We start from the raw sequence: 12756 nt of genomic DNA, 5'->3' as shown, positions 1-12756 counted from the left end.
TAAAAACTATAAGAAAAACCTAGCCAAGCAAGAGTTGTGTGCTAACTTTAACCACATGTAATGGAGGCCCATGGGATATATGCAAATTATCCCGTATGGATATGAAGTGTTTCAGCTATATGAATTCTGAATGTCCATGAATTTTTCCTTTTTAAGTCTTTATGGACATATTCAGACCAATAAAGTCAAATCCCACAACAATCTTTGAGTGTTCACTCTTAAGTGAGACATATATATATATATATATATATATATATATATATATATATATATATATATATGTATATATAGATACCTATATATATATATATATATATATATATATATATATATATATATATATATATATATATGTGTGTGTGTGTGTGTGTGTGTGTGTGTGGCGTTGGCGCCGCCAGCCAACATGTGTATACTGCTTATATATATATATATATATATATATATATATATATATATAGCTACATACATGCATGCATATGTGTGTGTGTGTTTTCTACATTGTCAATTAAAAGTACCATCAATGCAATGTCATGATGGAATGTGGAGTGATATTTGATCATTTTGACAAGTCCAACTAAACTCATATGTACATGTATCTGTGTGTGTGTGGGGGGGGGGTCTGTGTTTCCCTGTATATCTGTCTATCTATCTATCTATCTATCTATCTATCTATCTATCTATTTGTCTATATACATGGAGAGATAGAGAGATAGTTATGTAGTCTGGCAGTTAGTGCAAAGGATTAAGGCAAATAGCTGTTACCAAGCTACATCCTGTAGTATAGGGTTTAATTTCCATACCCTTCATTTGCCTACTCTATGACCCTGAGACAGTGCTTTGGGAAACTTTGGAATTTGGGCTAGGCTTTTTGATGGACATCTGGACTGGATGCCTAATAACTACATAAACCTATAATTAAGACAACACTTAATGGCATTTTTGTATCATACTATAGCATTTTCTCATCTGTTGAGCCCACTAGTCTTTTTTGGATTTATTGTATTTTTGCTATTAAGTAGTGGTTCTGGACATTTTGGTCTAGCTTTATGTTTTTCTTTATTATTCTTCATAAAGAAAAAATATTTCAGAACTCTGAAGTATAACCCAGTTTTGTATTTCATTTTGCATATTGAGATGTCATACGTTTCCTGCAATGGAGAAAAATATTTTCTAGCAGTCATATCTCAGCAACCTTACATGATAGCAACAACCAACCTCCGTGCAGGAACGCTGACTGCCTTCCTCAGCAGTCACACACTAATGCGGTAAGCACTAGCAGCCAAGCCCCTTCGGCTCAAAAGAAAATTGCAAAACACGAACTCCACACTACCCAGCGAATATGAAACAAGCAACTGCTTCAACTTTAGTTAGACAACGAAACTCTCATGACATCCAAATGTAGAATAAAAAACAATAGCTCCCACTCTCTTTAAAAAGGAACGTTCTTTATTCACTGTGCTTCAACATCAGTTAGCGCTTTCACCCTGAAAAGGGCTTCCTCAGACTGTACAGACGTACAGTCTGAGGAAGCCCTTTCAGGGTAACAACAATGTTGCCTGATGAATAAAAACGCCTTTCCTTTAAAGAGGTGGGAGCTATTGTTTTTTATTCTACATTTGGATGTCATGAGAGTTTAATCTAACAAAGTTGAAGCAGTTGCTGTTCATCGCTGGGTAGTGTGGAGTGTGTTTTGTTCTTTGAGCGAAGAGCTGCTAGTGCTATCGCGATTAGTGTGTGACTGCTGAGAAGCAGTCAGCGTTCCTGCACGGAGGTTGGTTGTTGCATTTAAACTTTTTACAGCAGGAACGCGCTCTCAAGTGGAACGCCTACATAGATTTGACTGAACCTTACATGATAGGTTCAAAATATTAGAATAAAAATTACTTGCTAGTTATCTTTTTGTTTTTGCACTGTAAGCCACCTCCACACAATTTATTTTGGCTATATTAAGATAAATATGGACATTTTGCATATTCTTGTTTTTTTTTTATATTTTCAAGCATTGTTCAGTTTTTCAAACCAAACACATGGGAATGAAGTATGAATGGCAACTTTTCTCATATGCTAGCTTTCATACTGCACTATGCAGTAATCTGTACCTCGTATCATTTTCCAGATAATCATGCAGATATACAAATTACTGATAATATTTATAATTACTGTTCTAAATAGTCTAACAGGCTCAGCTGAAGATTTCACACAAAAATGAAAGATTTTACATAGATATAGGCACACTAGTATCAAAATCATTACTTGATGTTGGGCATCCCCATTGTAAGAGCTGAGTATGAACAGACTAGCAGACTATAATGCATCAAGGTCAAAGGACACGTTGCTTAGAAATGTATTTTTCCCTTCTTTTCTATTAAGATCATGGAGGGAAAAAGTGTACGTTTTTAAATCAAAGGAACACAGAAAGCATTGAATGAATTATATATCTGGATCATGGTTTCTAATACAAAGGATTGATGACATTCTTGCTAGTGAAATGGCATGGTGTTACTCTTGTGCTGTTGATTTAGCTCACTTCAGTACTGAAATACTGCAGGTTATTATTGTAAGTTATGTTTTGTTAGGCACAATGAGTTATGTAAGAGATGGAATAACTGAAAAAGGAAGATAAAACATGTTGCTGAGAATCTGCAGTCATCATATAGGGAATCCCCCATAGTATTATTACTGCATGACTGTATGATGACATATACAATCAGAAATTTGTTCCATGCACTCTGATAAGTAACACTGTTTCATACTTACTAACTTTTCAAGAATAATGTTCCAATTATTAACCACCATTTCTGCGAGGAAACATCTTTGAGCCTCCAATGAATCATAAAAGGTATTATCTATATAGGTTGATATATAGTTACTGGGCATGCAGCTCTAGAAAATATCAAGTTGCTTAGCTTAGTTTTCCGAATAACAATGATTGTTTAAGTGATTTACACATAATCAAATTGAAGATTCAAACCTTAAACAACAGCCAACAGCTCAATAAAAGCTCAGTGCCTAATCTTGTGTGCTAACCACCAGGCCACCTTTACAATTACAGCTCTCTTTTTCCTGTCATACAACAGAACACTACTTTCTTTGAACCAGTGGATCCTCTGAATGAAGGTAAACATTTCTCTCATACCTATCAATCTCCTATTGTCAAAATAACACATAACGGGCTGTCTTATTCTCATTTTAAAAGGATTCTGTTGATAGAAATGTAACTTTTTTATTGACCATCTCTGAACTATCCCCTTCCTGTCTATGCTAGTGAAAAGTTGAGATAGCCAGAACTAAACTAGTACTGACTGTATTTTAATATCTGTTTGTAAAGAAAGATGCACTTCTTCTTTTCTTTTTGTGTTTTATTTTTTGTTGCCCATCTCTGTGTTTAATTTTTATTTCATGTACTGCTTATGTCCATTTTGTTTACTTAATAATGCTACCACAGGGTTCCTTTATAATGTAAAATTTTTACAAATATTTACTAATTGGGGAGTTTTTTCCTTAATTTCCATTTTTATAATTTAATGGAAAAGGGACTTTTTTTAATTTTGTGATCTGTTTTTTCCCCAAAGGTGGGGATGGAAAAAAAACCGAATTCCCATAAAAAGTGGATATATGGATATTGATGTGAAAGCGTCATATTGGTTTAGTTTTAAAATTATTCTTTTCATCTAATGTGGTTAACTGTTACATATTTGTATCATAATTGCTTAACATCTCAAAATGGAAGCAGAAAAAATAAGATCTAAGAGAGTAACCATTCATGATTATAGAGCACAGTTATGCTTGTTGCTGCTTTAACTTTTAGTTTTACAGCTCTACTTTAATGCCAAGTGTTTTGTTATCCTTCTTACAATATATTATTCAAGATACATTCCTCATCCAAACTATGCAGCAGCACTTGTTTGCTGCAGCAATTGTTTGATATTAGTGATTTAAAAACTTAACATCCATTCTTACCTGCAGGTGGCATATCAGTCTAGAACACCACAGTGAGCAAAATCAGGGGAGTGTGGATTTATGCATAATATTCTATATGACCAAGACAATGATATGACCTCAATACCTGAAAATCAAAGCTAAAGGAATGAGTTGAAAATTAAATGAAAGGTAGAGAGGTATATGGTGTGTGTGATGGAAAAATACAGTGCGGCTAATGGATCTATAAAGAGAACCAGGCTGTCAGTTTGTAGAAGGCTAAGAGCCTTAGAAGACAAAATAAGCAGTCTCTGTGTAAAGTTGGCAAAACTGGAGAGGTTTGTTTTGAATGAGATTGGCTAGTGTTAGTCAAAATGAAGGCAAGTACACAGAACATAAGAGGTAAAGAAGGTCATGTTGAAAAATGAAATCAAAAACAAATGAAGTAAAGCGGTATCAGTACATATTATTGTAAGATGGAGTTAAGGAGAAAGGATAAGGCTTGTGAGACTCTAGAAAAAAAAAAAATTGAAAATATAAACCTTCAGTTGACACTCAGATGTATGAAGGAGAGAAAGGAGATCATAAACAGCATGTGGCTACTGAAACACAAGTCAGGGTATACATGATGTACCAGTCCAGTAAACCACAGAATATGTCCAGTTAGGGAAAAATATCAGAAAAATGCCGGGAGTAAAGATGATTGAAGACAGTGCTGGAAGGAAATGAAGAAAGCAATGATAGATGATGTGGTATAATGCTATTGGAGATTCTGTTACTGAATGGATCCGGTAAAGAAAAAAGCTGAGGAAGTGCACTCATTTGTAGTGCACGAAAGCGCTTACAATAGAATACGTGTGGATTTGTGGACTTGTGGACTTGTGGATTCTACTTTTTCTTTTTCGTTTTTAAATAGTTTGTTTTGTGTATTTTTCAAAGAAAAAAGCATGTTAAAATAGCCGGCATTGACAAGTTTTCTAGCATGATTCATATTAAGCAGAGTAAATAAGACATTATTAGAAGTACCAGTTAGAAAAGGGTGAGCGTTGGTATGAATGTGTCTTTTGGGACAAACTACCCAGTTGATAGAAACTTGTTTGCTTTTGACACACGTTCAAAGTGCTTAAATCATTCTCAGTGAGGAGGACACAACAGCAGGGTTATTCTTTTTTAATGGTGCTCATGGTGCTAGGCTCTGCGTTCACAGCTTTCTCCATCAGTTCTGAATAGGGGAACATGAGACACATCATCACTGATCTGTTGCGTGACTTTCCACAAACAGTCCAAAGTTTTGTGATTGACTACCTCTTTCCAGCTGTCACTTATCATTCCATATACCACCTGCTTGGTAACATAAAAGGATCTGTTAAAGCCTCAGCTTATAGCTGCATTCAAACTACATAATAGAGCTGAACCAATCACCAGACAGTCACTAGACAAGGTCCTGTATTGCTGGTGTAGCAGGAATAACAACATTTACTCAGGAGTGGTGATCTCATTCTGAGATGAAACCAGAGAGACAAAAATAAATTTGTGACTGCTGAAAGCTGTGGAGACTTTCTAAAATGATTTGCTACCAGTTTTTGACTACAATTATTTTACTGTTTCACCTTCTTTCAAAGGTAATGAAGTTATCTGAGTTAATGTGCTTTGTTGCTTAAAGCGACACATCTCATGAAAGTAAGTTTGCTGTTTATTTTCAATGCTGGTCTGTTTTCTCAGCACTGCTATACCTTTTACATTGTAAGTACTTTGATCATGACTGAAAATGACCATTTGTGGCTCAGTTCACCTTCTCAATTATCAAAGAAAATTTAATAAACAAAGCAAGTTCATATACCATTCAAGCAGTGACTCCAGATATGTGAGAGGACTGAATGGGAAGCTGAAATGTGGGAATGCTGTGTGGACACTTGCACATTAATGGCCTTTCTGAGGCACTGTTTATGTCAGAAGCAGCAACACAGCAAATGAAAACAGAGTGTACTTCAATAAGTGGTTTTATGGAAATGTGCAGAGATAAGAGAGGTGGAGGTGTATCAAGCTAGAGGGGTATCTGGGAATAATATCTGGGTCTCTGTACCACAGACCAGCTATACCACTAAATAAGCGGAAAGTAGTAGCTGAAATATTGAGTTACTGCACATAATAGAATAAGAATTCCTTTTGTGAGAAATAGTGAGAGAGACAGAGGGACACAGAAGAGAAGCACCATTTATGAATTTGAAGCTAGTGTACAATGTGCACACAGGCAATAATGGAAACAGAAGACAGTAAGAGAACAAAGAAAAGAGAGGTAAAGGCTAATTTTGTTCAATAACAGGAGCCTGGAAAACTAATTGAATCATCTGAATTCTCTAGGTGTAGAAGATGACATTAGCCTTTCAGATGTTACAAATGTGGACCATTCAATACAGGGAAAGGTATACAGTGGTTTCAGGATTTATACGTGACATACATGAATGACACTTTGGGAATGGGTTAAGTGAGCAGTGAAAATGGATGATGATGAAAAAGAAAAGGAAGAAAAAAAATAAAGTAGTTTCCATAAGACTGACAGCGGGTCAGCGATACCTCATGATTAGCTCCAGTATCTGTACCAGAAAGGCATGATACCCACGTTAAAATATGGGTGAATGAAAAATAATAGCTATAGTCATAAAATTAACTGTTTATAGGTGAACTGGGAAAGTGGTCATACCAGAAAAGGGATGAAGAAAGAGAAATGACCCTTTCAGCCAAGAGATTAACAGACAAGAGAAAATGAAAAATTTCAGTTCATTTATATTATTTACAAAACTACTAATAGTTAGCGAAGGTATAATACTTTCAGAGAAATGTACTGAATGTAAAAAATAAAAAATAGTTTTCCTTTACGTTAATGCAGTTCATATAGATATATTGTTTTGAATTGCAAGACTGGTTTGCTGTTTTATGATTCAAACACATTTAACTAAATATAGAACACATATCTTTATCTGTTTTACTTTAAGCATACTTATTAGGGTTAGTTATAATGGTGCAGTGTAAATATTAGAACAGCTTGCTGTTGCCTTTCTTGCTTTTCACTGTACAAAGCTGTTGATGTTTGTAATGATGTCAGCAGTGAAGAAGCTCAGTTAAGTGGAGGGATCTTTTTTATTTTTAAGTCACCTATCAATCACTCTGTCTGTCTATCTACCTATCTGTCTTTCTCTATCTATCTTGTCTATCAATAAATGTTTTCTATGTCATTATCCATGTTGATTGAACTTGATTGAATTATTGATTCTGGTGAAAACCCAGTCACTTAGAATTCTCAGCATGTGAAGGCATAGACATAATCAAACCATAAAAAGGCCACACAGACAAACCAGTTAGTAAAAACTATAAGAAAAACCAAGCCAAGCAAGAGTTGTGTGCTAACTTTAACCACATGTAATGGAGGCCCATGGGATATATGCAAATTATCCCGTATGGATATGAAGTGTTTCAGCTATATGAATTCTGAATGTCCATAAATTTTTCCGTTTTAAGTCTTTATGGACACATTCAAACCAATAAAGTCAAACCCCACAACAATCATTGAGTGTTCACTCTTAAGTGAGACATATATCTATATATATATATCTATATATAAATATATATATATATATATATATATATATATCTATACCTATATATATATATATATATATATATATATATATATATATATATATATATATATATGTGTGTGTGTGTGTGTGTGTGTGTGTGTTTTCTACATTGTCAATTAAAAGTACCATCAATGCAATGTCATGATGGAATGTGGAGTGATATTTGATCATTTTGACAAGTCCAACTAAACTCATATGTACATATATCTGTGTGTGTGTGGGGGGGGGGGGAGTCTGTGTTTCCATGTATATCTATCTATTTATCTATCTATCTATCTGTCTATCTATCTATCTATTTGTCTATATACGTACAAAGAGAGATAGAGAGATGGTTATGTAGTCTGGCAGTTAGTGCAAAGGATTAAGGCAAATAGCTGTTACTAATAACTCTAATGCCTGTGCCTAGGCCTCCTAGCAGAGTATTATACCAAGCTCTTTTATATCGACATTTGCCTGTGTCTGGGAATGTAATGTTTAAATGTACGACAACCTTTTGATACTGTCTGTCTACCTTTTTACAGGTAGAAGGGATTTTAACCAAATGGTCTGTATGAACAGAGTAGGTTTACCTGTTAATATTGATAGAACATATGCCAAATGTATGCTGCCTGTAATGACTGTGGTATTAGTACATATACTTGTACCCACCTTTAGCTGGGGGTAATGTACCTGCAAAGTCAATTTGGATGGCATACTAAGGTCCATCCGCTGGAGTTACCTTTAGTAACTGTGGCTTTTTCAATTGAGCATTAACCTGCAAACATATTAAGCATTCAGCATGCACTAAATCACAGATTTTCTTTAGCTCTGGATGCCAGTACTTGTTTTTTACAATAGGCCATAACTTTTGTGTGCCCAAATGTCCCATTACCTAATGATTAAACTTCACTAACTGTCATGCCTGTTGGTACAGAATATAAGGAAGACTAGAACCGTATTCAAAACATTTTGCATAATATTGCCCTGGACTGTCTCCTACAAGAGTGCATTTCTCTAATTCTTCCTTCAGTCCAAACTTGGTTTAGATCTGCAGCAAATTGTGTTGCAAATTCTGAGCTGAAAATGTCTGTATGGCATGTACTGCAGTGATTTTATCTGGTACTCCAGAAAGGTGTTCTGTAGGATACAAAGCATTTCCGCCCTGGCTGCCTTTTTTGCCATCTGATCTGCATAGTTATTTAACTGAAAAATCTAATTTGTAGCTTTTTGATGAGTTTTTACCTTTAAAATACTGTAGTAATCCACAAGTGACTGGCTATGAACTAAATTTTCAGATAGTCTGTAACACAGAAGCATGCTTGCGCAATTTTCCCATATTATCAGCAAACCCTTTTCCTGCCCATGTAGACATATGCAGCTGAAGAGAATTAACTACGTATGCACTGTCTGAAAAAAAATTCCTTCATATTCCATGAAGTTAGGTAAGTACCTTTACTGTAATTTGCTTGACACTAAATAATGCCAACCATTTTGCAAAATACTGCTTGAGTGAAGTCATCAATTAGTTTATTTAACTGAATCTTATTTATCAAAGCCTGTATGGCATAATATGGTGTCTGTACTATAATGTCTTTGGAAAAAGCTGTTAAGTATTTTAATTTGTTTTAAACCCCAGTAAATGGCCAAAAGTTGCTGAATGCACAAGTGATATCCCCTCTCAACACGTGTAATTTTTTTACTGAAGAATGTAAAGTATTTTTCATTTTAGCATCAGAGCCATGAGGCCAATCCTGTAAAAGCACAACAGAGAGTGTGTTGGGTCCAGCTGCTGCCTGTAGCACAAAGGGACATGTTAAACTTGGCGCTACTAGTTTTGTAGCCTTGGCCATTTTCCTTGTGTCCTCACTCCAGAAAGGGTGATTCTTTCTGGCTAAAATGCTTGTCATGACATGAATTGTACCTTTTTACTTTGAACCTTAAACCCTGCCTCCTGCACTGTTTGAAGGACCTGTATCACTTTAGCTAAATGCTGTTTTTTTGCTTCAGACACAATTCGTGTATGCTTCCCTTTGGCCGTTACCTACCCTCCCTTTTTGTAACGGGATCTGCATATTTTAACGGCATACCATAGCCCATGTACTGACTGTACTCGTAGTATTTACTTGCAAACAGATTATTAATGACATGTATGCACAAGTATGACATCTTATTACAATTACCAAACAGGGTTTTTGTTAAACCATTTGGCCTGGCAAGCAGTCTTGTTTCTTTGACCTTATAAATGTTAGTACCAGTAACATTTTATGTTATGCAACATTGCTTGCAACTACCCATTCCAGCCTGGAAAGATTTGAGCTCACATACTTTTTTTTCATTCTTTCTGTGCATTCCAGACACTTAACACATAACTCCTTTAGCACTTACTCGTACCTTCAGTCATTCGTTAATATACTTGTAACTTTAACTTGCTTAACTATGCATAATACTGCTTTTGAATACTGTTTTTGCTGGAGTCTTTTCTATTTTTATGCTATCATATGATTACAAAATATTGTAAGAAACAAAAGAGATATTGGCTTAACTAACATGCTTAAAACAGATATATTTACATTTGCTGTCATTTGCCTTTTGCTGCACAGTAGATAAGATAAGCTAAAAAGAAAATACATGCACATCAGTCTTGTGACGTCATGTGTTTACTGCGTTTAACTACTTTCATTTGATTTTAGAGCTGTTTTGTAATGTGCAGTGCATTTATGCCACGTTTGCTGTATATAAGCCATGAAATGCTGAGTAATAAAATTCCAGAAGCAACACTCAAGTGTATCATTGCATATAATGCCTACAGTTTTAAGAACCCAAGCTTCAAATGTAATCATGTTATTAAAAATACCCTTCTGTTCATCCCACTTTGGGAGAGTTTTAACATTAGTTAAATGTGCTGCTTCTAGCAGCCTAATTCTTGTGTCTGTAATTGAACTTGTAATGTGTTAGTCTCCTCCCTTGCAACAATTATGTCATGCTGTCTGTCAGCCAGTTGCCTGTCATATGTTTATTGCAAACGAACAGTTAACCCTTTTATTATACAAATAGCTTTACTGCCTTGTTTAATAACAGTTTGCATCTTAATTTTAGTCTGTGAGACTTTCAAAAACTGAGAAAATTATTTTGTATATTTAGCAGTGTCAGCATGCATTTTACCAGACGCATTGCATTTATCGCAGTAAATCTGAAAGTGACCCATGAGGTCAAGATTTTGCTGGTTGCTAGTTTTAGCATTCCAATTTTTAAACTCCTGCAAATCAGACTGTAAAGTACAAACTTTGACATCTACATCACCCTCTAATAAATCTTTAGAAACAGGAACCATTGTCTGTGCTTCAAGCATTACTTTACCTTGGTTTTGTTCCAGGTTGTGTACAATACGTATAATACATTTATGACAAGGCATGCAAAAAGCAACATTTAAATAACATATTTCTGTGCATTCTGTGACACTTTTGTCTCTACGCAGCAAAAACTTACAAGTGCTAACATGCTGATTATACTACGCATTTAAATAATTCCACACATCTACATATGATTTAGATACATCAGCAGTAAAAGATGTAGTGCACTTCTTGGCATTTTCATGAATTGCATTCATTGTTAAAAGAAAAACAGAAGAAAATATTTACCACAAATGTTAAGGACAAGGTGATCAGGCTTGACACAAAGATCAGTTGTGGAAGAATTTTCTGCTGTCAGTCACTAGATTCTGGTGAAGGCAGGACCGGCAGTGGGATCCCCTCTTCGTATCTCATCAACTGTCTGAAGAAATATTACTGAACTGCCCTGTACTGCACCACAGTGGTTCCATCTGCTAGGCAATGGATGAAGTAGTAGGAAAAAAGAAGAGTTGACTCAAAAGAAGAAATGTGCAGGAATGTCACACTGTGAGAGGCACCTCTGCAGGTCACACCTCCCTGATTTGTTCAAACTGGCCTGGTTTCACCACTGTAAAATGTATGTTACTACACTTAAAGGTAGTCTGTAGCATTACTCAATGAAGGCAATTGAGCCGGTTCAATCTGATATAACATTCTTTAGTGCATACGAAGTAAACATTTAGTTTAACAATGAAAGATACACAACAAAACCATACTTTAGCTTACAGTATCAAACTGTAAGAATCAAAGTCCCTCATATAAAATAGGTTCAATTATAGTCTCTTTTCTGCCTGCATCAGCAGTTTAGAAAATTTGTCAGGATAACAAGTCTTTCTTTTGAAGCTGGTCTGCTGACAGTTTGTTTTCCATATCTCACATGTTCTGTTCCTGAAGAATAACTCCTCGGCCTTGCTCTTATTTTGCACGTCCTGTTGAGGAAAGACAGCTGCATACAAGAGTTCATCTTGACCTGCTTGTAGATAGAGAATTTCACAAACTGCATAGTTTATAAAGATAAAATATTTTACTTCTGACTTCTAATAACAATGAATGCCAAGCTATATGTTTTTTGCCAAGAGTTTAATCTAACTGCACTACACTGAAAAGCAGAGTATTTATTTTACATTTTCAGACAAATCCACTGAAAGCCATTTTTACACTTAAAGCAGAATATTTCAACTCTCACATCATCAATTTTTTATTGTGATAGTACTAAAGATTGTAAGGCAAACAATATTTTAGGGATAATTACCATCATAATCAGCATTAAACTTTCTTCCATAGTAAAGAAGATTTGTTTCCAGTTTGTAATTAAACTTAATATTTTATCAACAACCTGCTGAAAGACTGTATCCTTTCTTTACTATTAGACATGTTGGTTATACCAAGGTATATTATTTGATTGCTATTCCAATTGAAGTTAGAATATGTTTGTATGATTTTTTAATTTTTTTTATTAATTAATAATGTACTTGTTTTATTATGAATATATCTTAAGTTCTAGATTTCTTCAAACTGTCTCATAGCACTAATTATATGCTCTAATGAATTCTCTATATTTTCTGTTGTTAGTAAAATATCATCAACAAAGAGTTGAATCTTTAGTTCAAAATTGTCTTTTATTTTGATACCATTAATGTTCTTATTGGATCTAATTCTATAGCTAATGCAAAAAGTAAAGGTGATAATAAAAAAACTTGTTTTGTGCCTTTTTTATAATTTAAAAGAATTAGAAAGAAAATAACTTATTTTAACATAAGTACAGGTGTTATTGTATAACTTAAAATGAATGCAATTAGTTCAGGTGAGAAATTATACAGTTTACATGTTTT

This window comes from Protopterus annectens, chromosome 2.part0, assembly GCF_019279795.1.
Source record: "Protopterus annectens isolate FY-2018-M chromosome 2.part0, PAN1.0, whole genome shotgun sequence".
Lineage (NCBI taxonomy): Eukaryota > Metazoa > Chordata > Ceratodontiformes > Protopteridae > Protopterus > Protopterus annectens.
Note: the sequence above shows the minus strand (reverse complement) of the source record.